This window comes from Bos javanicus, chromosome 17 (genome assembly GCF_032452875.1).
Source record: "Bos javanicus breed banteng chromosome 17, ARS-OSU_banteng_1.0, whole genome shotgun sequence".
NCBI classification, from domain to species: Eukaryota; Metazoa; Chordata; class Mammalia; order Artiodactyla; family Bovidae; genus Bos; species Bos javanicus.
In genome coordinates, this window is record NC_083884.1 from 60,484,839 (window position 1) to 60,500,241 (window position 15,403).

The 15,403-nt window shown below is 43.5% G+C and overlaps 1 long non-coding RNA gene across 3 annotated transcripts in view; it reads right to left on the bottom strand.

Annotated features, from left to right (window-relative positions):
• The window catches only part of LOC133228883 (uncharacterized), a 155,990-nt gene that overhangs the window by 31,484 nt on the left and 109,103 nt on the right, over positions 1-15,403 (bottom strand). For all 3 annotated transcript variants that reach the window (XR_009730404.1, XR_009730403.1, XR_009730402.1), the window contains exons 5-7: positions 14,669-14,849; positions 10,127-11,234; positions 7,850-7,979 (exon numbers count right to left, since the gene is read on the bottom strand). This is a non-coding gene — a long non-coding RNA (uncharacterized LOC133228883). The remainder of the gene's footprint in view (positions 1-7,849; positions 7,980-10,126; positions 11,235-14,668; positions 14,850-15,403) is intronic.

The following is a 15,403-nucleotide window of genomic DNA, read 5'->3' on the forward strand; positions in this document are numbered from 1 at the left end:
CATTGTGTCCATAAATGCTGAGTTGACCAGATGTCTGAACATCATATATATGTATATATTTATTTATTTATTTGTGTGTGTGTGTGTGTGTGTAACAGGCAGAAAAAGAGAGAGAAACAAAAGAGCAAAGTTCACTAACAATTTTTTTCCTTTTCAAAGCAAACTTTGATAACTCTCCGTCCCAATAAGTTATGGCTTCCTCTCAGCCGGCTTCCTTGGTGGGAATGGCAGGTTCCCATGCCAACTGGAATGGGGGAAGGGGGAGGGTGTGAGAGCCATTTGATGGTTTGTCAAGATATGCACTCCAGCACCTCATTCTTCTACAAATGTTTTTAAATGAAAAAGCTTTGCCGTTTAGACAAAAAGAGGAACTAATATTCTTGCAGAGAAGCAAAGAACCTCGTACTAAAGAACACAAGATAACATTACTAATATATCATTATGAACCCCTAATGAATGAAAATATTATTCACATTTTCCTGTGATTTTATGCTTGGTTATGAAGCATTTCAAGGGGAGAGAATGAGAGAGACAAACACTGTGGCCAGCATTGTTACTTTGACATTACAAATAACTGTATTTATGATGGTATTATACAGTTCATATATTTCCCTCTAATAGTGCCAATAAAAAGATGGCATTTTCCCAGCGTCTGCTCTCTGCTCATGTTTTATGTCTTACTTTCCTCAAGGGTCTGTGGGCTCTTAAGCAAAAGAGCTAATTTTTCACAGTATTAGAGGGAAAGGAAAGTTGGCTTTCTCTCTTTCTACACTAAACTGCTCTTTTCCTATTAGTCTTCACAAGGCAAAATGTTGTTCCTTAAAAAGAAAAGTCACACACACATGTACATAAGAGCTTGCATTGTTACAGAGTTCTTCCTACCTACCCAGCACCTGGGTTTTATACATATCACTTCAGTTGACCTTCAGGACAAGCTTCTGAGCCAAGCACTCTAAGGGTACCCCTTTTAGGGATGAAGAGATGGAGATTCTTAAAGAGTAAGTTCCCCCAAAGACACTCAGAATGATCCAGGACTCAGGTTCCTCAAAGTCAATGCCCTGAAGAGGATGGGATGTTATGGAGAGAGCAGCATGGAAACATACTGATTACCAGATGTAAAAGACAGCCAATGGGAATTTCCTGTATGACTCAGGGAACTCAGACTGGTGCTCTGTAACAACCTGGAGGGGTGTGATGGGGAGGGAAGTTCAAGACAGAGGGGACATGCGTATGCCTATGGCTGATTTATGTTGATGTTTGAAGAAACCAACACATTATTGTAGGGCAATTATCCTCCAATTAAAAATAAGTAAATTTAATATTTTTTGAAAAGTCAGTGCTCTGGGTGACACTCTTGCTTTTCTGTCCTTTTGTTTTCTCTCACTGTTAAGATTTTCATTTATTATGATGGATAAGTATTCTAACTGGCAGCAGAAAACTCAGTGTCACAAAGCCTTTAACAAGACACTTACTCTTTTTGTTTTCTTTCTTTTTGGTTATTTATTCATTGACTTTATATTTTTATTGTTTTTTTATTTTGTAACTAATTTTTGTTGGAGTATGATAGCTTTACAATATAGTGTTGGTTTCTACTGTACAGCAAAGTGAATCAGCTAGATGCTTACATCTAGCCCCTCTTTTTTTGGATTTTCTTCCCATTTAGGTCACCACAGAGCACTGAGTAGGCTCAGTGCTGATACAGTAGGCTCTCTGTATCTCTGTTATTTTATGCCTAGTACTGATGGTGTATATATGTAAATCCCAATCTCCCAGTCCATTCCACCTCTCCTCGCCCCCTTGTTATCCATACATTTGTTCTCTACGTTTGAGGCACAAAGTCTTTTTCAATGGGATGCAAAGGCCAGCTAACTTCCATCAATGATGCTTCTTGGTATCTTCTTCCACAGATCCAGCTGTATGAACTTAAATAAGTAACTTAACCCTCCTGGACATCAGTTTTCTTATAAGAGAGAAATATCACAGCCCAGCATCGACATAGAATGTGAGCTTAAAAAATATGATGTGCTCACTCATTATCAGAGATATGCAAATCCAAACCACAATGAGGTACCGTCTCACCCTGGTCAGCATGTTGACGTATGGCAAAACCAATACAATACTGTGAAGTAATTAGCCTCCAATTAAAATAAATAAATTTATGTTTAAAAAAATCTACAAACAATAAATGCTGGAGAGGGTGCAGAGAAAGGGAACCCTCTTACACTGTTGGTGGGAATGCAAACTAATACAGCCACTATGGAGAACAGTGTGGAGATTCTTTAAAAAACTGGAAATAGAACTGCAATACAACCTAGCAATCCCACTGCTGGGCATACACACCGAGGAAACCAGAACTGAAAGAGACACGTGTACCCCAATGTTCATCGCAGCACTGTTTACAATAGCCAGGACATGGAAGCAACCTAGATGTCCATTGGCAGACGATGGATAAGAAAGCTGTAATACATATACACAATGGAATATCACTCAGCTATTAAAAAGGAACGCATTTGAATCAGTTCTAATGATGTGGATGAAATTGGAGCCTATTACACAGAGTGAAGTAAGTCAGAAAGAAAAACACCAATACAGTATATTAATGCATATATATGGAATTTAGAAAAATGGTAATGATGACCCTATATGTGAGACAGCAAAAGAGACACAGATATAAAGAACAGACTTTTGTTGGACTCTGTGCGAGAAGGCAAGGGTGGGGTGGGATGATTTGAGAGAACAGCACTGAAACATGTATATTACCATATGTGAAATAGATCACCAGTCCAGGTTCGATGCATGAAACAGGGCACTCAAAGCCAGTGTACTGGGACAACCGTGAAGGATGGGATGGGGAGGGAGGTGGGAGGGGGGTTCAGGATGGGGACACATGTACACCCATGGCTGATTCATGTCAATGTATGGCAAAAACCACTACAATATTGTAATTAGCCTCCAATTAAAATAAATTAACTAATTAAAATAAAAAATTTAAAAAAAAGAAATATGATGAGCTATACTATGCTTAGTCGCTCAGTCGTGTCCAACTCTTTGAGACCCCATGGACTGTAGCCCGCCAGGCTCCTCTGTCCATGGGGATCCTCCAGGCAAGAATACTGGAGTGGGTTGTCATTCCCTTCTCCAGGGCATCTTTACAACTCAGGAATCCAATTGAGGTCTCCTGCATTACAGGTGGATTCTTTACCAGCTGAGCTGCCAGGGAAGCCCAAGAAATATGATGCGTTAATTTAAATAATATTCACTCAGCCCTTCTTAGGTGACTGACAAGATATCAGGTGCTGAGGGAATAGCCATGAAAAGAATATAACCCCTGCTCTCTAGATGCATATGGCCTGGTGCAAGAGATAAACATGCAAAGAGACCAATGCTATTGCCTCTCATTGGTTCTTTGATGTAGGTACTGAATTATCTTTGAGTTTCTGGCCAGCATCCAAAGCACTAACAGACAAAATAATTTCAAAGTTATCCAGAAATATTTCATCACAGATACTCCCTTCTAAAACAAAACAGGGACTTCTCTGGTAGTCCAGTGGTTAAAATTCCATGCTTCTACTGCAGGGGGCGAGGGTTTGATCCCTGGTTGAGGAACAAAGAGTCCCACATGCCATGTGGTGTGGCCAAAAAGTAATAAAAATTTAAAAACAAAACCAAAAAAAGAAAAAACACTTGTAGAAATCCACAGGGCTTCTACCAGGCAATTGAAGGTATAAACTGTGGATACAGGAGTCAAACATGCTTTTGGACTATCACAGCAATGAACAGAGATTATGATATCAACAAATGACTACTCCTGTCGATCAATATCTTTGTTTATAACTACATACCTACACCAATCAGCAAACTAAAATGTGAGAGAGCTCACAACATGACAGCCAGCCAGTAAGAAAAAAAAAAAGTATTTCTAAGTACTCAGCAAGACTAGACTCTTCAAAATATTCTCAGACCCTCTCTATTTTCAAGTCTCCATGATTCCATCAGTTACTTAAAACAGTTTCTCAGCCTGGACACTATTTACATTCTGGATAAGTCTTCATTCTGGGGGATGCTCTGTGCACTATAGAATATTTAGAAGCATCCATGACTTATATCCACCAGATCCAAACACCCCCTCCATGATGACAACTAATAACATCCCCAGGGACTTCCCTCGTAGTCCAGTGGCTAGGACTTCATGCTCCCAATACATGGGGCCTAGGTTGGATCCCTGGTCTGGGAACTATCAATAGATCCCGCATGCCACAAGGAAGATTGAAGATCCTGTGCGCCACAATTAAGACCCTGAGCAGCCAAATAAATAAAATAAATATTTTAAAAATAATAACATCTCCAGAAATTTCCAAACATCCCCAGGCAAGAGAGTGTCCCCAAACCACCCACCAGTTGACAGCCATCAGTCTAAGACTAAAAGCACCTCTATATTTTGGAGCAGTTAAGATCCACTTAGGATCGAGCTTAGCCTGGCCTGGCCCCTCCTAAGATATCTTTCTTTCTTCAAGTCAGGAATTTGGAAAGAAGCCATCAAATGTTTCATTCATTCATTCATTCATTAACTTGCCTATTCACTCCCTCCTCCCTGCACTGGTAGAGTGCGGTAGCCATTTGGAGGCATGGCCCAGGCCCAGAACAAAACCACTAAACCCATTAAAGACATCCAAGAAAATACCATCCAGGACATGATCTGAACAACCAAAGCTCACCAGTATACTTGAGGTCTAAACTTGACCCTGGCCTATCTCTTGAGCCTGTGACTTTTTGCTAAGACTCAACTTCATCACCTGTAAAATGGACTTGATGTATGTCTCCCAAACATCAATCCTTTGGATGCTACCTTCAAAAGTTTTGCCAACTTCAGCGTCTCTATAACCATTTGCTTACTGTATTTTTTCCTTAAATCTTTATTTACTCTCCCAAGGAAATTGCACACCACTCTTCTATACATATATCCAGTATCGCCTCCATAAACGAAAGGCAAAGGTCTGTATAGTCAAAGCTTTTTCCCAGTATCACGTCCATAAACGAAAGGCAAAGGTCTGTACAGTCAAAGCTTTTTCCCAGTAGTCATGTACGGATGTGAGAGGTGGACCATAAAGGCTGAAAACTGAAAAACTGAGGATCTCAACTGTGGTGCTGGATAAGACTCCTGAAGATCCCTTGGACCACAAGGAGATCAAACCAGTCAATCTTAAGGGAAATCAACCCTGAATATTCACTGGAAGGACGGATATTGAAGCTGAAGCTCCAATACGTTGTCCACCTGATGCGAAGAGCTGACTCATCGGAAAAGACCCTGATGCTGGGAAAGATTGAAGGCAGGAGGAGAAGGGGCTGACAGAGGATGAGATGGTTCATTGGCATCACAGACTCAATGGACATAAGTTTGAGCAAACTCCAGAAGATGGTGAGGGACTGGGAAGCCTGGTGTGCTGCAGTCCATGGGGTTGCAAAGAGTCAGACACGACTTAGTGACTGAACAACAATAACCATCTTAAAAAAAGAAATACAGGGAAAGCAAAACACAGCTATTATATTCCAGCTACACACTGTTGTCAGTGGAAGCTTCTAAGCATATAGGAACTGATTTCCAAGCTACTGGGGATTAACTGCATCTTTTCAAGTGTTCTCAATTGCACCCAGGCAGGTAGGGAAGAAATGCTTGGGGGCTGCTCCAGCTAGGATAAGTGGCTACAAAAGAAGTATGTTGCAAGGAAGTGCAAATGTTTGGAACTGGGGTAAAAAAGTTCTGCAAGTAAAGCAGAGGCCAAGATTGGGGGGCAGGGGGGCGAGCTGAAGAAATGGAAGAAGGTGTCAGGAGTGAAGAAGGGGTGACTTCGCAAATTTGCCCTCTGGCATCAGGATCCTTGGCGAGCTCAGCACTTTTGAGGTTCAAGTTTGTTTATTCTTGGCAAAATGCAACCGCCTGTTTCTAAGAGCAAAGTCTTTAAAAGGCTTATAAAATCTACTCAAAAGGCTTTCTGGACATCAAATAGCTCATAAAAAGGAACATTTTGATGAGTTAAGTGTAAATGAATCAGAAACATACGGATTCCATTTTGCCTAATCTGCTCGTGGATTTAGAAACGAAGGGGAAAACTGCTCCAAGCCAAATTCTTCAGGGGCTTTGTAGACCCCCGAAACCTTTGAAAGCCTTTGGCGACGTTAAGCAAATCCCATACAGAACTCTGCCTTGCCCTCCTGAACTTTGGTCTTCAAGAAAGGCCCCCAATGGAAGATCATTCTGAGGAAGAAAGGGAAGGAAAGGGGTAAACAGAGCCCATTTACTATGTGCTCAGAACTCTGCACTTACCAGCTGCCATAGGCTGAACCCCTCCAGGAAGGGGACACACTTTATGTCACCAGAGAGAGAGGAGGCCACAGAGGATAGTGACACCAAGGAGACGGGGTGCTCATCCCAGCTCCCCCAAGGGCCAGCTTTGTCCATCTGGCCAAGTTAAAGTAATGTCCCTAAGTATCAGTCTCCCCATCTGTAAAATGGAGCTGAAAGGGGCATGTAGGTAAAACTGTGAGGGTTACATTTTCAAATTATGGAACATTTCATCCAGTGCTCAGCACATAAGTACTTGATCAAACTGGCCATCATGGGACTTCCCTGGTGGTCCAGTGGTTAAGAATTTGCTTTCCAATGCAGGGGGTGTGGGTTTGATCCCTGGTCGGGGAGCTAAGCTCCCACATGCCTCATGGTCAATAAAAAAACAAGACATAAAACAGAAGCAATACTATCATGAATTCAATAAGGACTTTAAAAATGGTTTCACTGATGGCTTAGCTGGTAAAGAATCTATCTGAAGTGCAGGAGACCTGGGTTCAATCCCTGGGTTGGGAAGATCCCCTGGAGAAGGGAATGGCAATCCACTTCAGTATTTTTGACTGGAGAATCTTAAATCTTACAAAATATAAAATAAAAGCCTGGCCATCATTATAAGACACAAACACTGTAGCGTGGGCATGGATATTATCCCCATTTTAAAGACCAAGAAACTGGGTCCAAGAATGATTCATTCATCCCGGGTCCCAAATCCGTTAAAATAGTAGACTCATGATTTAGCATAGAGCCTCGTAATTCCAAAACCAGAGGTCTTGTTAGTGCAATCCACGGCTTTCTGAAAAGACTCAAGAATCTAGCAGAATGGATCAAACTCCAGAGACTGGGATTCATTTTCCAATAAGGTCAGTGCCGGGAGCCTCATTCCAGCCTCACGGCCATGGCTGGAGGTGAGCTAAGATGAGCCTTCCTCCCAGACTTCCAAGGACTTTTTGGTGCCAAGACAGAAAGAGACCTACACCCTCCATCAGAGGTGTTGAGAGATCTCCCTGGCTCCAAAGTTTTGTTTGCTTGGTGTGACGGGTTAATGGAATTACAGGGAAGAAGCAGAAGATGAAAGGAGAGGGAGAAATTTGGAATCACGCTACATTTTCCGCTCACTGTCTCTCTGACTGATGCTGTGTAATATGGCTGTAAAAATACATGAAGCAAAATCTAAAGGGAGGGGGAAGTCTATGTAAATGGGCCAGGTGGATAATACTTGGCGTGTTGTACATGTTTCTGCACATGGTTTTATCAAAGGGGATAATTACAGCGTATGGAAAATAAGACATATTGTTTCCATATGAGAGATAAAGAGAGAGTGTTAGAAGTGATTAAAGGGACTTAAGGGTGTAGAATGTTCTCATAATGAGAACTGCTTGTGTCCTAGAATTAGAGTGTTTTTTTTTTTTTTTTAAGCCAGAATTGCAGAAGTCTTTCTAGCATTCTATAAAGGGAAGGCTTCTTAATTTTTTGCAAGTTTGGCCAAACTCAAAACGTTAGACTCACCCGGGCAGCCTCTCTTCATTTCCTGAGTCTGTTTTGTCCGGGGATTATCTAGGCAGGTCTCCTTTGCATCTGGCAGCTTCACCGATGGGCCCCACAGCAACACAGCTATGAGGTCAGGAAAGCTTAGAGCCTGACAACAAAAACACGAACACCTGATTAAAAATTGGGCCAGGGACTTTTGAATGGACATTTCCACGAAGAAGATACACAAATGGCCAATAAGCACATGAAATGATGCTCCACATTACTATGCACTACGGAAATACAATCACAACCATAATAAGACACCACTTCACACCCATCAGGACGGTTGTCGGAGAAGGCGATGGCACCCCACTCCAGTGCTGGAGCAAATCCCATGGACAGAGGAGCCTGCTGGGCTGCAGTCCATGGGGTCGATAGGAGTCGGACACGACTGAGCGACTTCACTTTCACTTTTCACTTTCATGTGCTGGAGAAGGAAATGGCAACCCACTCCAGTGTTCTTGCCTGGAGGATCCCAGGGATGAGGGAGCCTGGTGGGCTGCAGTGTATGGGGTCACACAGAGTCGGACACGACTGAAGCGACTTAGCAGCAGCAGTAGGATGGCTGCAAGTAAGAAAATAAAACATAATGAGCTGGTGAAGATGTGGAGGAATGCTTGTATATGGGAATGGAAGGCGTAGAAGTCACTCTGGAAAGCGATGTAGCAGATCCTCAAAAAGTTAAACATAGCATCACTGTGTGTGTGTGTGTGTGTGTGTGTGCACGCGCGCGCGTGTATCAGTCACTCAGCTGTGTCTGACTCTTTGTGACCCCATGGACTGTAGCCCGCCAGGCTCCTCACCTTGTGGCCCACCAATTCCACTCCTGGGTATATACCCAAAGGAGTTGAAAAGAGGGAGTTCAGTTTGGTGCTCTGTGAGGACCTAGAAGAGTGGAACGTGGGGTGGGAGGGAAGCTCAAGAAGGAGGGGAGATATATATATATATATATATACACACACATACACACACACATATAGCTGATTCATTTTGCAATACAGCAGAAACTAACACAACATTTTAAAGCAATTATAATCCAATAAAAAAACTAGGAAAAATACTTTAACGGTTAATTTTATGTCATGTCAATTTCACCCCAATATAAATAAATAGGCAAATAAAAATAAAGGCTGGACCTCACTCTCTTCCCCTCCACCTGCCAAGACCAAGAACCCTTGACCTTGCAATGAAAGATCTGGGCCTCCAGCTCAATGCCAATAGCGCTAGCCTCCCCAGCATTGGCCTCCTTCGAACTATAGCTCCCCTCTTGGAACTAAGCTGGATGGACCCTGATGGTAAGTAAACAAACTGACTTGATTCACAGAAGGGTTTTGATACAATATCTGCCCAAAGCTGCCCAAGACATGGATTATTGCAAACTTTTTTCCTTAAATCTTTTCCTTTGTTATTAGAATTATTAGAAAAATAATTCTAGCAGAAATAGAGGGAGCTGGCTGTTTAGGGCTTTGTCAGTCTCTGTTGCTCAGCAACCTGGCTTGGCTGTCAAGGAAATTAGCATCCATTAAGAATTGTGCGTCATTATAACTTGGAGGTGACCTGCCTCAATGTTATCATAGTAATAGATATAGAGTCAAGTCTTTCTTCGCCCCTTGCTCACTCTGAGTCCCTGGGCAAGACATTACCTCCATTTTCCTCATCTCTAAGATGGGCATAGGGCTTCCCTGGTGGCTCAGCAGTAAAGAATCCTCATGCAATCCAGGAGATATGGGTTTGATCCCTGGGTCGGGAAGATTCCCTGGAGAAGGGTACGGCAACCCACTCCAGTATTCTTGCCTGGGACATCCCATGGTCAGAGGAGCCTGGTGGGCTACAGTCCATGGGATCGTAAAAGAGTTGGACACAACTCTGCAACTAAACAACAGCAAGATGGGCATAACCATGCCTTGGGATGCTGTCATGAAGTTAACATAGCATTCATTCAGGAGTTGCTCAAATAATACTATTCTTTTCCCTTTCTGCTATCCTAGCCTGGTCTGAGAGGTTTACAATGGGAATAATGATGCCCAATAAGGAATAAGACAGCTGTGAAAGGGCACTGATGGTGTGACTTTAGCTTACTGATGCTGTAGCATCCTGATCGATCTGGAACTGGATAAGATCACTACACACAGGGGAAAACGGCAGCCCAGAGAGGTTCTAAAACTTGAGAGATGTCACACAGCAAATTACCCACAGAGCAAGAGTTGCAACTTGGGTGACTAAACTCCAAAGCTGTAGATGAGGCATTGGTACCATCTGTCGGGTGAGGATTCAAGTGCCTCCTTCCAGCTGGGTAGATGCCAACTCTTGGGCATGGCATGCTCAGTAGTGCAGGTACTTGCAACACAAGGCCACTTGCACGGTCAGAAACAGTACACTGGCTGAGTAGAAAGAATCTTCCCGCTGGAAGTTACCACTTTCCTACTTGTCTCTGGTAAGCAACAAAGGAGGACTGTTGAAAAATAAATCTTTTTAGAATATATATATTTCCCAGAATTTGTTCACTCCACAAATATTTATTGATTTCTTGTTATAGGTCAAGTTTTCTTCCAGAAACCAAGTACACAAGATCCCTGTGAGTTACAGAAAACTCCAGGACATGGTGAAGGACAAGGAAGCCTGGCATGCTGCAGTCTATGGGGTCACAAAGAGTCGGACACGACTGAGGAACTGGACAGCAACACAACTGTGCACAGAAAACTCACATTCAAGTGGAAAAGACAGAAATCAGGTTAGAAAGAAATCCAGAGAATTTTGGATTTATAAGCACTATGAAGTCACTAATATGGGGAAATGCAATAAAATGTGCAGGGCATGCTAATTTTAGTTCGGTGAGCAGGGATATTCTCTCTGGGGAAGGGGTATTTAAGTAGAGACTGAAATAGATAGAAGGAGCTGGCACTGACCTGAGGAAAGAGTTTTCCAGGCAGAGTGACCCTCACGGGCAAAGGCCCTGAGGTCGGAACAAACCTGCCATGTTTAAGAGACAGAGACGCTATGTGGCCAGGGTGGGACAAGCTGGAGGTCGGGAAACAATGGGCAGGTGTGAGGCCAAATCACGCAGAACCTCAGTGAACTTGAATTACCTAAGAGACGTAATCTCACCGTAAGCAATTTAACAAAGAGATAACATAAAAGATTTAAAGAGATCATGGTCATTCATTATCTCAACTTGTAGAGAAAACTGACCAGTGACATTTTGGTGCATGTCCTTTCAAACATTCTATTTCATATCCTATCATATAAACATATAGGGGACTTCCCTGGTCGTCCAGTGGTTAGGACGCTGCGCTTCCACTGCAGGGAGCATGCGTTCAACCCCGTGTCAGGGAACTAAGGTTTCACATGCCGCATGGCACAACTGAAAAAAAAAAAAAAGAAAGAAAATATATATATATACTTACAAGAGTAGGATCATATAATACATCCATGAAACTAGCCTTTTATTTTATTTTATTGTGTGTTTATTACTTAATACATCATAAACATCTTTCCATGCCTGTCCACTTAGCTATTACACTGAGTTCACTTGGACACATGTCTGGGACAGACTAGGTGCTCAACAAATATTTGTATAAAGAAAGACTGAAAGGAAAAAAAAGGAAGGGAAGGAGAAAAAGAGGAGGAAATAATTTCTAACAGCTGCTTCATCTTCCAGCGGGAGATTACAGATTAATTTCACAAGCCATCTCCTACTGTGGGCGTTTAGGGAGGTTCCCGTGCTTCACTGCCGTCAGCGATGCTGCCGTGACATCACCATCTCGTCCTCACACCTCAAGATAACTGCTCCAACCACATCCTCAGGATAATCTCCCAGAAGTGGGATTTCTGAGACCACAGGCATATCCGTTTTTTTAAAAGAACGTGTACACCCGTGGCGGATTCATGTTGATGTATGGCAAAACCAACACAATATTGTAAAGTAAAAAATAAATAAATAAAAGTCCAAATACTTCCAGCAAAAATAAAATAAAAGAACGTCCCCTCCAAAAAGATTGACTGACGTACCCTCCCATTGGCAGCGTCTGAGGGCTCTGAGTAAAATGTCGCTTACAAAAGAAAAACAAACAAACAAACAAAAAAAAAAACCAGGATGGGTTTACTGAGCATCACTGGATTTCTGAAAGTTCTTATTTTCTGAAAGTTCATCTTATTTCACTCAATCATGTGGGCATCTTTTCCCACATAGAAGATGGGGAACTAAAGTTTCTGATCCTTCCTCCTCCTTGGAATATTTCCAATGTGAATCATCTCAGAGAAATGAGACTGGATGACTGGGGAAAACTCTTTTTCCGTCTCTGGGGCTGAAAGACCAGCCCCGGATCAGATGCCTCCTTCCTTCTGCAAAATTAAGAGGTGCAAAAAGATTCCCTGTTCTGACTGCCAGGTCCTTTCATAAGTCACTGGTTTTAATATTGATTTGGCAGCTCCAATAATGATTTCTTCTTTTAAAGAATAGGACTTGAAGGCAAACTGCAGAATGAGGCCATGAACTTGACCGTGAACCTGGCTATGAACCCAGCTATCAACCCGGCCATGAACCCAGCTAGGAACCTGGCCATGAACATGGTCTGAGCTGTGATTGTTCACAACACTTTCCACATCTCTCCTACCATCTTTTAACCAAGAGTACTTTACACGGCCATTACTTTTGGTCTTTACATCCTACTACAAAGGAGAACCTCAAAGTTCCTAAATTACAGAGGAAAGACAACTGAGGTAAGGCCTGCATCATCTACAAACACACAGGGTTCGATATTACTAAATAAAGATGGAGTCTTTTCTTTCCAAGAAAGATTTCCTTGAAAATCTTTCCACGTAGGAGAAATACTCTTTTACCAGTTTAGAGATGAAGAAGTGGAGGCCAGGAATGCGGTGATATCTTCGACCCTGGTCACACTGTGGTCAGCAGCAGAATCTGAACTCAAGTCAGGACCTCCGCTTGTCTGGTCCATGTCCTATGAAATTATCTGCTCTCCTGTATGCTTCAAACATTCTCTTCAACATGACCCTTCCTCTTTATTCCTTTTCGTTTGTTTTTAAAGATTTTTTTGATATGTTGCTGCTGCTGCTAAGTCGCTTCAGTGGTGTCCGACTCTGTGCGACCCCAGAGACGGCAGCCCACCAGGCTCCCCCGTCCCTGGGATTCTCCAGGCAAGAACACTGGAGTGGGTTGCCATTTCCTTCTCCGATGCATGAAAGTGAAAAGTCAAAGTCAAGTCGCTCAGTCGTGTCTGACTCTTCGCGACCCCATGGACTGCAGCCCACCAGGCTCCTCTACCCATGATAGACCATTTTTAAAGTCATTGTTGAATTTGTTACAATATTGCTTCTGTTTTATGATCTGGTTTTTCTTGGCTGCAAGGCAAGTGGGATCTTGGCTCCCCAGCTAGAGATCAAACTCACACCACCTGCATTGGAAGACAAAGTCTTAACCACTGGACTTCCAGGGAAGTCCCTTTTTTTTTTCTTTTCTTTTTTTTTTTTTTTTGGCCATGCTATAGAACCCACCTGCCAATGCAGGAGACATAAGAGCTGTGGGTTTGATCCCTGGGTCAGAAAGATTCCCTGGACGAGGGCCTGACAACCCACTCTAGTATTCTTGCCTGGAGGATCCCCATGGACAGAGGAGCCTGATGGGCTACAGTCCACAGGGTTGCAGAGAGTCAGACATGACTGAAGTGACTTAGCATGTATACATGCATGGCTTGTAGGATCTTAGGTTCCTGACCAGATATCGAATCAGGGCCCTCAGCAGTGAAAACTTGGTGCCTTAACCACTGGACCACCAGGGAATACCCAACCCTTCCTCTTTAGCATCAAGGAGCTGGGAAAGCAGAGCCAACATACGAATCTGCTGTGGACGTACTTGGAAAAGCTAGGCCCAGGCGCAGAAAATGGAAGGAAAACTGAATTCTGCCATTTTACCAACCCAAGAACCATCTAGAAAGAGCACTCGTCTAGAAGTAGCCCTTTTCCTTTGCTTTCTCGTTTTTGTTTTTTTTTTCTCAAGGTCATTTTCCCATACCTGCTGCAGAGTCAGCAGGAAGGTGTGATGGGTGGATTGTGGTCCAAGTCAGCTCTGGAGAGACATCTCCAAGCTTCCCACTCCCTGCACTGCTCTGAGATGCCCACTTCACTGTGAGTCTGGCAAACCTGGGAGATCTTCCAAACTCTGAGAAACATCCCTGTTTTCTTTGGGGAAAGATTGAAGACTTGTAAATCATAACTCTTATCTGCAGGGATCCATGGGATGCTGGAGAGTGTCGGGGTAGAGGAGACTGTGAAGTGCTTACAACGAGGACCCACAGAAATGCCTAAACACTCAGAATAAATAAAGCAACCTCCTCTTTCCTACATTAGAGGGGCGGGGGGGATGGGAAGAAAACAAAGAGGGTGGGCCGGGGGGAAAGGCAAGGAAAAGGCCAGGGAGGTTTATAAAGGCAGCCGCTCAGACCCTACAGCCCACTAGTCTCGGTTATTTCCCTGGCGGGGGTTAGCCTTGTTCTCCATTCACTGGCTTCTCTGCCCTTACGTTTAGCTACTGTTTATCATCTACACCTGAAAGGCCAAGAGAGGCCCAGAACCTGGCCTTTGTTATTAGATGGACAGCCGGGGAGGCTGGGCTGCCTCTGCACCCATCTCTTCCCTCCCAAACCCCCCATCCCCTGCCTCACCCTCCACGCAGTCAGCCAGCCAACAGGAAACGGCACACTCCAAGGACCGAACAAAACCACGTGTGGTCCACACGGCAGAGAACCAACAACAAAGAATCCAAGCGAGCCCCCTCTTTACCTTGACCCAAGGACGGGGTGAGTGCTCAGGGAAATTGTCAGAAAACGCCTGAAGAGTCTCTGGAAGGCTTCACCATCTTCCTGATGTGGTCTGTTGTAGACCTTGTCTCAGAGGCGGGGAGCTTGGTGGCTCCAGGAACTATGATCTGAACAGGTGCTGTGACTTCGATTTCAGTCTCACTCTACAGATAAAGATACTGAGCTTTAGAGAAATTAAGTAACCTGTCCAAATTTCACAGCAAACGAGCAACAGAGCTACAATTGTAAACCAGGTACCCCTAGATTCCAGCCTGTGTTCAATAGCCAAGTGATCCAATATGGTAGCCACCAGCCATGCGTGGTGACTGAACTTGCCCAGGCACGTGGTTTCTAAGTGCTGAGGGCAAGATGGGAATCCAGAAAGTCTAACTCCTGGCCACCTACTCTTCCCTTCTGTCTACCTATATATATATCTCCCATGATCCCTACCAGAGTTACTTCTTGGCTCTTCTAAACTCTTGCACTCTTAGACAAGATGCAGTGAAAAGAGCCATGTTCTAGCCCCAGCTCTGCCACTTCTCAGCCCGGCCAGGCACTGCCCCTCTCACATCACTGGTTCTCTATCCATTAAATGAGAATACGAATAACATCAAGGCTCTACAACATCCCAGAATCCAGAGAGGGAGAGGAAATCTCCTGACCCCCACTTCATCCAGGGCCACTTCCAGAGTGTCTGTAAAACAGACACTGTTTGTGT